General features: G+C 33.4%; 1 protein-coding gene across 1 annotated transcript in view; it reads right to left on the reverse strand.

The window, feature by feature from the left end:
• The window catches only part of kcnip4a (potassium voltage-gated channel interacting protein 4a), a 73,293-nt gene that overhangs the window by 20,713 nt on the left and 36,654 nt on the right, over positions 1 to 15,926 (reverse strand). The window lies entirely within an intron of this gene.

A 15,926-nucleotide genomic window follows, 5' to 3' on the forward strand; every position in this document is an offset into this window, starting at 1 on the left:
GCACACTCTACCCATTATTCAGACCATTTCAGTCACCTGGCATAGGACATCACCAAATTCTGAATAACATTACCTGCTGCAGGTATCCAACATGATTTACAAACAATATCAATATACCTCTTAGTTTTACAAAAATACCTAATAAAATGATTTATGAGTATCAAAACTCCCCCCACGGACATTTCTACATATGTAGAAATGTAACCAACCAGACCTCTGCAGAGGGGAGCAAAAACTTAATTTTTAAATGTTACAGAAAAAACACTGTCATTCCTACTTGTGTCTTCTAGAAAACTGATCACTTAAGAGACAATTAGGCAGAAATTATGGTGTAAACTCTTAATAAAGGAGTTGGGGAAACTTTGCGTAAACATCCACATGGCGATTTTGTTGAAACAATGTACTATACAGTACTTGATGTAGAAAGATTTTGAAACCAAGAACTGAGCAAGAAACAAGTAAATGTCTAAAGACAGCAGGTCAGTTAAAGGCATCAATTAGCGTAGGCAATTAAAATCGTAGTTAGAATCTCAGTTTAAAAGTACTGTATACAGTAGTTTAAGTAATTAAAATAAATCCTAAAATGCAATGCAGATAACCATTTTCAAATTCCTTTTCACTTCTGTAGGCGCTGTCCTGAAACATAATTCACACTCTTTTTCTACAAGAATAACTAAAAATAACATTGGGGTTTATAAATATTGATGAAAATAATGTCTCTTGATTTTAAAGTATATTAGATTGAAGATGCAAAGGAACAAATAAAGGGTTATTCAAGGTGAACTGAAGGAAAGACCTGAAGAAGGCTCCAAAGCCAAAACATTTTTTTCCTTTTCGTTTCAGCATTGAATAAATCTTTGCTTGTTCCTTTGCAGACTACGCATGCTGACACAGCTACCTACTTGAACTTCTTAGATTGAAGATGTCCCAAATTATTACCAAAATGCATTGATTGTATATGCCTCATCATACGAAAGGAAAAAAAATGCATTATACTTATCCACAATCATTTTTAATTTATGCTAGAACAGCAAACAAAAATATAACCATGCTTACAATAGCTTCAGTAATGAAGATTGCCTGGTTGTTATAGTATTAGCATGATTGAAAGTGACCTGCATGTAAGAAAAGGTGATTGAGAACAAGACATTTTACTTTAACAATCAGCAGAGAAACAATGAGAGTGGCTCTGGGTTTTATTCTTGATAAAAGCTATTTTGCCCTTGATAGATCTGAAAGAACACATTGTGTGCTGAGATTTTGCGGCAAATATTATGCTGAATATTGCATTTTTCAAGCCAAAAAGGTTTGAATGATGGAAGTGTGATAATGTTTGAAGGAATCTCCTTTAATACAAGATTTTACACATTTGGTGCCGATTGAGTGCAACACTACTGATAAGCAGACACCTCAGCAGAGTCCTTGAACTTCAGTTTTTTTCCATTCCTGCAAGCCGGTTCAGAAATGATGATTTTCTAGCAGGACAATGCAAGACCATAAAGTACTAAAAATACATTGACAGGCTTTAACACCACAAAGTCTTAGTGGGGAAGCATAAAAAGTGTGGTCAGAATGATTGTATATACAGTATACGTACACTGAATATATATATTTCAAAGTACAGAATTAAAATCAAGGAAAGTTGTGTTAAAATTATACAGTGTACTAACAAAACCTCATATTGTTTAGTTTTGTTAACCATGTTAATAGTACACTGGAATCAGTCCAGAGAATAACTACCACATAAATTGAAATGAACAGAGAAAAATATTGTGAGATGTGTTTCAAGCATTTGCATTCCTCATAGGCATTGATAAAATCTGCACTGCACAATGGACTTCTTTAGAATCAAAAGTGAAACACAAACCAAATAATACAAGTAGAAGTGTATTTAAAATGGAACGTCTTGACATTTTCTCAACGTTTGAGGGAGTTGGGAACCAGCTACGGTATGATCTCCAAGCTTACACTCTGGTTTCTTTCAGGAAATGGCTCTATGAGATCAATTAGAGACTAGCAATCAAATAGATCACATGGGTCCAGTGGCCTCCTTTTATTTCTATCCTGCCTTATATTGCCATAGCCAGCTTTTTCTTCTGACTTGACTTGTGTTGAACATCAATGAAAACAACCCTCCAATGCCAATCAACAGGAGACTGACCAGTTTTCATCATCTGGCAGGCAGAGGCACAGGCAGAGACAGAGGTGGAGCAATCCACAGAAATCTGTCCAGACTCTATTCAGGTCTGTGAGTCAGGATTGTGCTCATCTCTGTTGTGACACCAAGGCTGTGTATTTTATCCGCTGTTTGTTTGTTTGCTGTTTATCTAAAATCTTTTAATAAATCTATCAGTACAGTACATCTACAAATGATGAAAAAAATTGTAGGGGGGGAGAGATATAGAGAAGTACTTCTTTATATCTCCCCCCCCCCTACAATTTTTTTCCTTCTGAACATCTGCTATAAACTGTTTTGAGTTGCTATACTGCAGCAGTAGCAGATGTGAAAGGACTGTTAGGAGACTCCTTACACATTTCTCTGAGTCTGGTGAAAACTGTCCAGCTGTACTTAAATGAAAAAATTAATGAGATCACTTTTGACAAACTAATTGCAAAGACATTTTAAAAGGTACAGTAGATGCCAACTAATGCAAATCTAAACAAATTGAATAAGATCCAAAAGAGATATGAATGCAGAGATATGAATATTTAGGTGTCTTAAAAACAGACAACAAAATCACTAGTTAAAAATTACCTGTTGCATTAAAATAGAACAGGAACCATCAAAAGGATGTTTTATTAATGTTTCCTTGCAGATGATTAATTTGGCTTATTAAAGTATTTTTACAATCTATCTAAAGTTTTGCAGGAATCATATACAGTATTGTCTATACAGTAGTGAAAAAAATAATTCAAAAGAAAGGAGGTAATAGTAGCATTTAGAATCCTCAGAAATAGTGGAAATCACTACAAACACCATTGCTGAACTTGAAAAGGCTAGTTAATTAGTCCCATACAGAAATGTACGTACAGCATGGAAGAAAAATGACTTTGTTTAGGTGATTGATGTACTGTATACTGCACTATATGGAATTCTTGAAGAAACTGGGAAGTCAAAGCAAGAAATTGCTTCAAACACAGAACACATGATATTTCTGGTAATTAAGTTCCAACACACACTCACTTCCATATAACAAGAACAGAAAAAGGGTAAAAAGACTGATGAATATTGTTCTCAAGGCATCACATACAAAAAGTAATTAATGCAAAAGAATGCAAACTCACTTCCACTACCTTTAAATAAGTCAAAGTGAATTGATAATTGAAATTGATAATGAAATTGATAATGGGATTTCTAAGATCTAAATGACCTAGTACTGGTTTATAGAAATAGAATACTAAAATTTTTATGTTCTATCCTTAGGCATTAAAGAAAATATAGATAAAAAACATTTTTGAGAGAAAAAATATATTTTCTTAAATTTCAAACAGCAACTACTTAACTTTGAAAAGGCTCTTATATCACATCCAGGAGAAACACATTTCTCAAGGCTTTTATCGATTTTTACTGAAAAAAAGAAAAGAATGGCCCTGTGACCTAACATTTAAAACAGAAGGAATTATGTTTCTGGGTTAGACAGTGGTGACCCTGGTTTGTGACAAGAATGCTCTGAAACTTGTGTTGGTTTTTTTAAAACACCCTGGAATTTCAAAACCACTTTGATGCACTTTCCTTTATTGATGCAATAAAGTGGGGTGGAGGTTTTAAGGAGCAATGAAGACTGTATCTCTGCAGATGTCTACATTAAGGCACAGAACATGAGTTTCCAATGCTTTGCATCAAACACCTTTGACAATCACTTATACTATATACAGTACAGTATATTCAGTATAATGGGTTCTTTCAGATTGTCAACACATTTAAAAATAGTAGCCTGTTACTTGGTATTTTAACCAATGGCCTCAGACTTTGAGGTACAGTATTAAATGTAAGCTGTTATGACTTCTTAGGGAAAGATGAAAAGACAGGATTCTGTGTCAAAGACTACAGTAGCTACAGTATCTCTTTTTTCCATTTCATGAGGTTAAAGGGGAAAAAAATAAAAGCATGTCCCTGTCAAATCATATTATAGGTGAGTAACGAGACTGAGAGATTTTTTTTGCTTTTCATGAACAGTATGTCAATTTCTGAGAAGCAAGTGAATTGCTGGTCTGTGGTAACTTTCATAACAGAAAATGAAAACAAAGAATTTTATAATGACTTTCATCATCATTCCTGGAACTTTCACCAGAATAAATGGACTGAAAATGAATGAGCAATAATAATAGCAAGAATCAGCTTCATGAAATTTTGATTATTTAAGCTGATTTGAATATATTTTTCCCTATTTAGAAGTACCCAAGCATTTGTGGTGACTGTTGGGAGAAGGTGAAAAAAAAACTGAGTAGTAAAGCATACAATGTCTCAAACTCATTAGCACCCCAACCATGCTGTAATTTTCACTTAACACTACAAAACATTGATATTCTTAGTTGTGTCTTTGTGTGACTGTAAGAAGACCCTCTAAGGAGAAACATCTTCATTACAACTGAATTACAAGAGAGTTCCAGACGTAGGCAAAGCTCAATTACCATCCCCCAGGGAGCAGATAGCAAAAGTTACTATCATTTGTCTGGCAAGCCATCTGACATTGCACGATTTACAAAACCAAAGACCAGTTAAAAAAAGGGGGCATTTAGCCACATCTAGTTCATTTGGATTTTTACCAATTAATTCATCCAGGGATCTAAAGATTCATTATAAAATGAAGAACATAGAAATGTTAAGAAGTGAAAAATGACTGGGGTGGTACCAGGCTTTCTTGATATTAAGGCAGCTAGTGGGAAGCACACCTGGATTTGTTTCATACATCGGTGTTTATGCAGACTAACTCAATGTTACAGTAGGTCTAGACTGTAAGGGGAAATAAGGAGATTTTTGAAACCCAAATTCAGAAAATTCAACATCGTCATGGGTACTGAGAATAACTGGGAACATTCACAATCTTTGTGCAAAAATAATTTCTACAAATCCAAGCAAATGTAAACAGCACAAGGTAAAAAAAAAAATTTCCACCGTTATTTCTGCACAAAATTATTACAGGCTATTAAACAACAGATTTACTGTAGTGAAACCAGTCTTTTCTCATTCTACCTTTTGAACAAAGAATGCTGCATGTAATTTTTTGAACAAATTAAAATTGTTTGTGTTATCAATGTAAATGTAACAAGAGGAAACAATTATACTGTACAACAAAATAGACAACACACGATGGATGCTTTCACTAAGGGGAGAAAGCAACATTGCAGGCTAAGTTTCCACTATTTTTTTCTGAAGCTTGCACCTCTCTCACAGTTATTATCTGTGTTTCTCTTTTAGCTGTAGGAAAAGTGTTCCAGGAAACAACCTTCTTCACCAGTTCTCATTAATGATTTAATGAAATTTATCATGGGAATTCTAGATCAAGGACTGTGCTACTGTACTACACCCAGTTAAGTATGACTACTGTTAATAAACACTCTTTAAATCCCTTTCCTTTACTTGTTCTTAAGCCAAATCTGACCTTTACATTTTATGTACAATTTTCTACAAATTGCTACATTTTGGATTTATGTTGACATTTTCAGTTTATAATGGAAAATGTTTGCAAATGTAGACAACACTTTATTGTATGATCTCAGTTATAACGTAACAATCTAACTTTTGAACAGCCTAGTTCACTTAATATTTTATTAATTGGGAAGTGTGTTTTTTAAATTTAATATCTGTGTTAAAACAAGGCATAAACATCCGCACTGCGTGTTTTAGAGGAAGAACAATTGAAAAATTGAAAAGACCTAAAGAAAAACAAGGGTCTCACTCATTACTGTATACACCTGTCACATATTATTATGAAAGAAACAAAAAGTTCATGTTCCGATTGAAGACTTTCATGATTAATTATGTTTTTTTTTCCAAACCACCTGCATAATCAACAGTACATGTACTGTAGTTCAATTAATTAATTAATTAATTAGTGATTAAACTATGAAATCTACTAATACCAAATCTATTATGTTTTAGTAGTGCACTCCAAATGTATTGAAATAGCAAAGGCATTACTGTTATTTTTGTTTAACTGACAAGTAACATGTATATGTGATCATGGGATTAAAATGAACAAATATAACAACATACAGTACATTTCATTTTGTTGAAAGTCTAGGCACACTTTGGATCACATTAGAACAAAAATACTATGTGTTCAACTCAGTGATTTTAAGTGACCATAATCATTTGTACACATTAAATTTAAAATTAAATTAAATACTTTTTAAAGTGTAAAGGTCAGAACATACAGTAGTTACATATCCTTTTGAGGTAATAAAAGCTTGAAGTCCTCGACACTCTGGGTTCACCAAACTCTTTGATTAACCTTTTTTGAATTGCTTTACCAAGCATTTTCTGCAGTCACTTTGAGTTCTCTCCTGTTCTTTTGGTCTTTTGGCTTCTTTTTCTTCAGCCTGTAAAACGTGTGCATTGGAGTTAAACCTGGGATTAATTTGTCAATTCTAATATTTTCTTTTATTAACACCTTATTCACTTTGATTGTATGTTTTAGATCAGTGTTAAGTATAAGTATGGCTGCATTGTCTTACAGTACATTACAAGATACTGTCTCTATAACTTCAGAATTCATTCTACATCTGCCAAAATGAGTTTTATCATCAACAAAGAGGTCTGAGGCAGTTCCAAAATCAGCCGTGCATGCCCAGGATTTGACTTTATCTCTCTAGCATGGTTCATAATCTATGGAAGTACAGAAGTACAAAGGAAAGTCAAAACAGTTTCTGAAGAAGGTTTTATGAACAGACAAAAACAAGATGAGCCTTTACCTTCACCATGCTTCACAGATGAGATGGTGTTCTTTGGTGCATCCTCAGTTTCTTTCTTTCTCCACAATTTATCCTTTTCCATCACTTTGGTAATGTTATGTTCTAAGCTTGCATGGTCTCCTCTGCAAATGGCTCATTCGTCTCTATTGATTATCTCTCTTACAGACAGATGTTAGAAAAGTTCTCCTACATGTAATCTAAATCAGTAGAAAACTCTAATACAATGTTCACAAAATACAAAACCACAGAGTTTTACATATGAAAATATAATCAATTATTCAAACTGATAATCCAGTTGCTCAAAAACATTTTTTGAATTACACTGAAATTTTAAGTGCATATACTGAATATTAGTTATTCAAAATATGTATTGTAATAAAACAGGTAAATTTATTTTTCATCAATTATCTTTGGCTCAAAACTTGAAGTGTATAAATGCTAAAGGTTTTCCTTTTTTAAGTCTCAGAGATGGTAGAGTAGATTTTTTTTTATATTTTATCTTGTCCCTTGTATTAACATTCATGTACAGTAGTTTTTCCCATATTGCACTGTGACAAGTCATGTAATTCATGTTCATTTTAGTACATGCAATGATCCCTTTAATGGAAAACCTGTCAGTCAATGGATGACTAAAGAAAAGTACTTCTCATCTCATTGCTACACTGAGCACAGTTACCACATTCAAAGTTCCAATTAGGCACAGGACTTGATGTTGTTTTTTTAAATCTTATCTTTTATTTTAATCTTATCTTTTATAAATGTACATGGTGCACTTCATCTTGCACATTTAATGGAATAGGATGACAAAGGTCCATTGTATGTCAGATATGATTTATTTTAAGTATGATTTAAAAATGTATATATTTCAATAAAGATAACTCAGACATTCATTTGTTTTTTTTAACTGTAAAACATCATTATATGATTTTTTAAGAGTCGACATATCACAGCTGTTATATAGACACAATGCAAGGTACTGTAAGAGCCCTCATGAATACTATGTACAGTATATTGATAAAAAAAAGTATTCATACAAATGATATGATTATGTGCATAATAGCATAATTATGTTGAAAACAACTGAAATAATTAATAAATAATAAATAATCCTAAAACAAAAAGGACAGATTTAAGATCCATTTACTGCTAAGAAAATCATTAAAATCCACACAGGAGCCTTTTATATTATATCTTTATACACATATAAAAACTATATCTGTAAGACTTTAGACTGCAGTAAATTTCATTTAATGTAGTCAGCAAAACTAAAGCTCTTGTGCTCTCTTGATCCAAGAAGAAAGGTTGTGAGATGTTCAGATAAAGTCTAATTTCCAACAACTCCTTACCAAAGTTTCTGCTGATCTCACAGGGCTAATTAGAATAAATACTATGCATCTACTTATAATTGAAATGTATTCCATTGGACTGAACTTCCTGAGGTCACTAAGGCTATAACAATTAACTCAATAATTGCACTGCTGCAACATAAAACTAAAGTGAAATACGTGTTTACTTTAATTAATGTGCAGTTTCATACAGTATCTCTGCTGGATTTTCTATTACACAGCCAAAGAAAAAGAAAACAAATACTTAATGAAATAGGAGTGCTTTCACTGTCCAATAGCTGTACTGAGTTTAATAATAATAAAGACAGAATTTAATAATTTTTGCCTACAAATATTCACAGGAGAAATTAAACAACTATAAAGAACCGTGATAGAGTAGAAAGTACATTGAAACCTGGGGTCCAATTTTGATTCAGATACAAATGAATGGCACCCATTACTATTGTGCCTCATCAGGCTGAGCAGTGTTTGATGGGATTTTACACTGCTCATGCTTGACAGGTTTGTGTAAAGCATTGTGTGTCGTGAAATTGTACTGAATTCACGACCATTTGTAATCCTTTTTAATAATATTGTAGTGTATTATATCTTCTGTTTATAGGCAAATAAACTTTCTAGAAATTCCAGATTTGAGCTATTAAATAAAGCGCTATAGCTCTATGAAGACGAATAATTAAAGAATATTCCGAAGCTGAGGTACTTACAGTTTTTTATATATTTAATCTTTTAATGAGAATATATTTAGTTGAATTTACAGATTTGAAACTTCATTTGAAACACAGCAATATTTAAAAAACCAAAACAACCACCTGATACAGGAAATTGTAGCATAACCAGCATTGTTTACAGTAAAATTACTTTCAAAAAAGATTTAAAAATAGAAAGTAAAAAAATAACTAAAAATGTGTATAGCAGAAAGTTAAAATTGTGGTTCACATTTTAAGAACTATTAAGATATTATCAAGATAATTTTCAGACCTTCACCTACAGTATTTTTCATCATCAGGCAGCAATAAGCATCCCACAAATTATTCAAATAATGTATTACTTTAAACCAAGACACATCTTTGAGTTGATCCTTAAGACACATTGGGAAACATTAGCCAACAAGTGAATGAAAACACATGCAGATAAAATATGTTTATTAATTGCTATACATTAATATGCTTTTCTGTGTATAATATAAAAATCTCAGACAGATTTTTTAATGTGTTTTTATTTCACCAGCACATTTTCTGTTATTATAACTTAATAATGATGATGATTTCCCACTTTTAGGGAAAAAAATAGTTTAGGTTTTCTAATGGTTAACAGGAGGCTAATGAAGTTATGTGCAAAGACAGGCAGAAAGGCAAGTAATTTCCAAAAGCAAATACACTTTTTCCAAAGTATATTTGGGAAAATCCATTAACATCAGCTATGATTTATAATGGTCAGCCATAGCTGTTTACTGACTTCAAGATGCCGCATAACCAATATGAAACAGAACTTTTCTGTGTATTTTACCCGTTAATATATTTGCTGGTGATTTATGTTTAGTGATTAGTCAAAGCATGCATTAGTTGCATACATTACCAAAAGATTAAATGGTATCAGAGAGTATAGTGTATTTTAATACATAAAAATGGAAATGGCATTCATCACACAGCTTGATTTATGTTCAGTTAGCAAAATGCTGCCTTGATCAGGGATTAATTTTGTTCAAATGTACCAAGAAGGTTTCATTTCAGATACAGTATACTTGCTTTATTACCACTGAAGCTACAGTAATTACCTATCATTTGAACACTACTTACCATTTTTATTTTCTTTCTTTACTGTTATACATTTCCATCCATACAATATGAAAGGAGAACTGGGCAAATAAATGAGAAAAGTAATGTTTTATGATGAGTGTTTTCCAGAAACTATTTAATAAATCACTGGGACTCATGATGGTTCCTTCCCTAATTTGGAAAATACTTACTTTGTGCTACACAAATTAACTGCAGAACTGACAGCTCAGTATACACTTCTATAAGATTACAATACTCATAGATTGTTGCATGCATATACCTGTAACTGTATATACTTACTGTATATTTAATATAATATCTTACATATTCCATTTTACTATAGGCAATAAACGGCAATATGTTTAATTATTGAACAAAAGCAATTATAAGGGGACTTGATTCAAAATTCTGAAAAGCTTGGACAAAGTCAACCAAAGGATTATTATAGTACATACAGTATGACCATTCGTAGATCAAGTTCCTGTTAGCATAAGAAATTAAGCAGATGTACATTTTTGACAGAAAACAAGCAACACTTCTTTACATAAAGCATTGTAAAAAAAGCCACCTACCCAATCTGAAACATATTCCCTAGGATTGTTAAAAAAATGTGTGGTTGAGATCCTTGTGTCAGTATGGTACTGTAACCATGTGGCTATATGGCTCAGATAATCTCTTCTTGTTTGTAACTTTTCTGTGACAGAATTTGACTCAGGTTATATCAGTAAAACTATACAGTACATCCTTGTACTGTATATCATCACACACACAATAAAGCTAACCAGTCATTCCACAACAAGAATTAAGAAAATCCGACAATTTATCAATTTGCAACTATCCATCCAGTCATCCTTTTTCAAGCCTCTTTATCCAGTACAGGGTCGCAAGGGAGCTGGAGCCATTCCCAGCAAGCAATGGATGCAAAGCAGGTTACACCCTGGACAGGATGCCAGACCATAATGGGGCACACACACAGACACAAACACACATACGCATGCCAGGGATAATTTATCAAGAAGCCAATTAACTTTCTATTACTGTGGGAGGAAACCAGAGCACCCAGAGGAAACCTATGCAATCACAGGGAGAACATACAAACTCCACACAGCTAGCACCTCAGGTCCAGAATTGAACCCAGGGCCCCCAGCTCTGCAGCAATGCAGACCACTGCACCGCTGTGCCACCTACAATTTGAAACCACTGATCTATTTTTATGGAGACGTCTATTGTATTTTATTTCTTCTCCAGATATAAACAGAGCCACTGTAATGTGCAACATACAGAATGATAATAAAGACATGCCATTTCTTTTGCTGTGTACCTCCTATTTTTGCCATGGAAGAGACATCTGGAAGGCAGATTAGCCTACTGTGGAACGAATTTAGCCTGCACTACAGACAAACGTACCCCTTTTCTGATAGTTATTTGTGTTTCTAAGCACTACAAAAATGTTTAAACAGGGAGAGATTAAAATGCTTGTAAGATTGCAATCAAACAAGCTATAGCTAAGATGTAGTAAGGGAGGATAGTACAGCTCTTCACAATTAGGTTGAGAGATTATTTTGTTGATGTAAAATTTACCAGATTGATCACTAGAGACTTGTTTTGTATGAACTTCAGCAAAATGCTCTTTAGAATGAGCATAAGCATATATCCCAGATGCCACCAAGCCCAGAAAGCTTATAATTAAATAGTGTATTTCAAACTACTTTGGTGATATGGGAGGTCACAGCTCTTTTCAATGGAAGAAATAACTTTACATTTTAATAAAACCCATGCAACATATATTTGTAAGGGCTAAATGAGAGAATATAAAACTTACCCTATACACTAAAACATTTATCTTTATCCATCTTTTAATTCAGAAATGTAAACATTAAAAAAATGAATAAGGAACACTAGGATATATATTTTATGGAATAATTAAAAAATAATTACAGGACATTCGGCAACATACACCAGATTTGATAATAACAATATACAGTATACTCTAGTTCAGTATGTTTCTGTGCTTCAGTCCTTGGACCTTAATTAGGAGAAGAAAAGCATTTTCTGCTTTCTAGGTTTAATATTTTTATAAACATTTCATTTAGTGCCTGCTCTTGAACATACATATTTGTAGCAACAGAAATAAATGTCTGTTCCAAAGATAAGAAAAGGCATTTCTTTTAGTGCACATAGTTACTTTTTATATTGTCAGCCCTGAATACAAGACTAATGTAACCTAGCTGTAACTAATTACAATTCAGTGACTGGATGTACCATAAAACAGGATTTTCCTTTAATTCCCCTATCTATCCTGTTTAAGCTTCTTTCTCATTTATATCAAGTGTACTGCATGTCAACATCTGAACACTAGCTAAGCAAATGACAATACTTTTAAGACAGATTACATTAAATCAAATTCACTTGTGTACCACCTTTAAGAAAAAAAATCTCTTATCTCATGTTGCACACAGATAGTGTGGCTTTTAAGTACTCACTGCTAAAGCCTGAAAATAAGTAAACACACTCAAATACTTTTCTACCTTTTTATTTACATCATTTTACTTATACTTCTTATTTAACTTAGTACAACGTCAGGAAATCCTTTCATGTACTGGTAAATGATAAAAGTACACAAACAAAATGCAGTTTTCCGGAGGTACTGTGTCAGAAAATATTTGCTTTCAATATTTGATTTGGCTTAGTTGGTTTGAGGTTAAATGCTGAATGAATGCTAAGAATGAATGATAGTAAATATGATTTGGCTTTGCTTGTTATCTACTCTAAAACAGCCCATCGTGTACATTTTGAATACTTGTTATTCTGTGTTTGCTGGTTTTGGTATCTCTGCTATATTTGGCTTTTGTACTCGAACTTTGACAAACTCCCCACATACACTTCTTTTACCTAACTTTGTTTTTTATATCAATCTTTCACCACAACCATCACTGTACTGTATATAGAGGAAATCTGGTAAGGGCCAAACCATTTTGTTACTCACTGCTACTACTACTCGCTACCCAGCAGCCATATCACTCTGCAACTCACAACTGACAACCCACTGAACCTAAGCAGGTCAGTACCTGGATGGGAGACCTCCTGGGAAAAACTAAGGTTGCTGCTGGAAGAGGTGTTAGTGGGGCCAGCAGGGGGTATTCACCCTGTGGTCCATGTGGGTCCTAATGCCCCAGTATAGTGACAGGGGACACTATACTGTAAACAGGCACCATGCTGCGGATGAGACGTAAAACTGAGGTCCTGACTCTCTGTGGTCATTAAAAATCCCAGGGCGTTTCTCGAAAAGAGTAGGTATAACCCCAGTGTCCATTGGTCCCATTGGTCCTTATCAATCATGACCTCCTAATAATCCCCATCAATGAATTGGCTTCATTACTCTGCTCTCCTCCCCACTGATAGCTGATGTGTGGTGAGCGTTCTGGCGCACTATGGCTGCTGTCGCATCATCCAGGTGGATGCTGCACATTGGCGGTGGTGGAGGGGAGTCCCCATTACCTGTAAAGCGCTTTGAGTGGAGTGTCCAGAAAAGTGCTATATAAGTGTTAGCGATTATTATTATTAATTACTACTATTTTATCTGTTGATGCCAGAACTTGTTCTAATGTGTACATAAAATGAGTTTCTAATGAAAAACTCTTCACAGCAATAACTTTAAAGTAAAAAGGATATAAGCAGGGATAAAAATCTTTCTATGGATATATACATACAGTATATACTGTATATTTTACCTTAATTATCTACTGTAAGTGTTTGCTTTTGTCTGATAAATAATTTTATTTCTCCAGAACTTATATTGTTATACTGCTCTTTCTACTTTTAGAATTACAATGCACTGTATAAAAGAGAAAAAACTTTAAAAACCTAAGAATGTTTGTGAAAAATTATTTTCACAAAATAGTCTCTATTGGCTAACTGAAGAATGAGTGTAGTTTCTAAATACAAAAATAGCAACATTAGCAAATAAGGATTTTAATTGTTCATAATGCATAGATTTTAAGGAACCCAAAATTGAATAGTCCTTGTAAATTACTGAATATAAAATATTTAACTGCAGAATGGCAAGATTAATGGATACCTCCCTTTTCTCAGGTTCACCCATTAACACACTAATTATAATTATCTTCCAAGACTACAACATTTAATGACAATAACAGAGCAGTTTAAAACAAAGGTAGCACAGAATTACAAGAGACTGCACGCTTGCAAGCAACTTTGTTTTGTACAAATGTATATTACTCTATGTGTCATTTAGAAAAAAGAGAAGAGGAAAATAAAGATCTAATGACATTTGTACTGGGCAAATAGAATGCTAATGCATTCATTAAAAAGACTTGCTGCTCAGCATGTATATGGAACATATTATCCACTATACTACTTCAAAATTAAATTTTACAAGATTCTAATGATCATATCCATCTTGCTTGTGGACTTGTAATGGGAGTACAAAGCCACTATAAAGTTATGATGGTTATTACGGTATATACCATATCAGAAATGATTCTCACAGTAATGAAGGAATCCACTCTTGGGGAAAACAAAAACACCAACATTTCAGAAAATACGTGACATTTCTTACAGATTCTTCCTGAACTTCAGTTGCGCAACAACACCAATAATCTAACAGATTATACAGTATACTGAATTGAAACACTACTAAATAAAGTGCTCCATTTTTCATGATGTACTGTTTCTCAAGGCTGTTGACAAAGCTAGAACTAGGAACCCAATAATTAAGTATAATTAAAAAAATATATACTTTTTTTTTAAAAATTATAACATTTGGGTATTTTAATTAATTCTGAGGAAAGTCAATGCAGTTCCAAAGAGGGAAAAAAAATCAATAGCAGTGAGACACATCATTAATGTAAAAGCTATGTCATGTGGGATGCACCAAGTCACAGGAAGGACTGAATAGAAGTGAAATGACCTTGTAATGTTTTTGCCTTGTGAGAAAGCAGAAACAAAGCAACAAATGCTTTTTTTTTAACACTTTAAACACTTTCTGCTCAGTCATTCAGAGGAATGAAATAAAAACAGCTGCCAAGTGTTATAAATGGATAACTTGTAGCTTTTGTCCTATAGGGTTAGACAATTTCTCTTGTTCAGTTTTTGAAGAATAAAGGTTCTTGATTTGATTTCAGCAGAAATCAGCAAGGACATAAAGTCAATTATATGTAATTATACTGTAGCTTCACAGCTGGATTGCGTTTGTTTCATATTTTAGGTTTAAATTACCTTCAAAATCTCCTTACATTATTCTAGAACGTTCAACTTTACATCAACAGCTCTAACAAAATACCAGTAAAAGCAGAGAAAACTATACTCATGTAATAATATCAAAAGATGGAACACCACCAAAAACTGACCAGCCATTGGCCCATACTGTATGTCATATGACATCTCTCTCTTTGGTGATTCGTTGGGCTTAGGAAGCGAAGAAAGTCCTGTTACAAACAGTAATTGCAAAAGAAGCTAGCATATAGACATACAGACACTTGTTTCAAGCACAAGGATTTGAAATATGTGAATAATTTCCAGAAAATCTCAATCTGGTTAGGAAATTATAGTGACTCATCTTGTAAATGCCTCTGTTTAGAGTGTTAGGTAAATTTCTTTGCCTACAGATTGTCCATTCCATTCATAAGTGAATTTTTTTTTCTCCCGACGGCACACAAATTGTTGAGTATTGCTGAGTAAAGTCACAGGGAGATTCTTAGTTTACTGAGGCTGGCACCTCTTGTTACTGGCTGCATGTTTGGAGACTTCATTTATCACTGCATCTCTGCAACAGAGCTCTTTCAATATTTGAAGATGTTTTGGTGATATGATTGACTAGAAAACTGAGTAGTGTTTAATTTGCCTGCAGTGGGGGCTAGACTTTTGGCAT

The sequence above is a fragment of the Atractosteus spatula genome, chromosome 1 (assembly GCF_055471065.1).
Source record: "Atractosteus spatula isolate fAtrSpa1 chromosome 1, fAtrSpa1.hap1, whole genome shotgun sequence".
NCBI lineage: Eukaryota > Metazoa > Chordata > Actinopteri > Semionotiformes > Lepisosteidae > Atractosteus > Atractosteus spatula.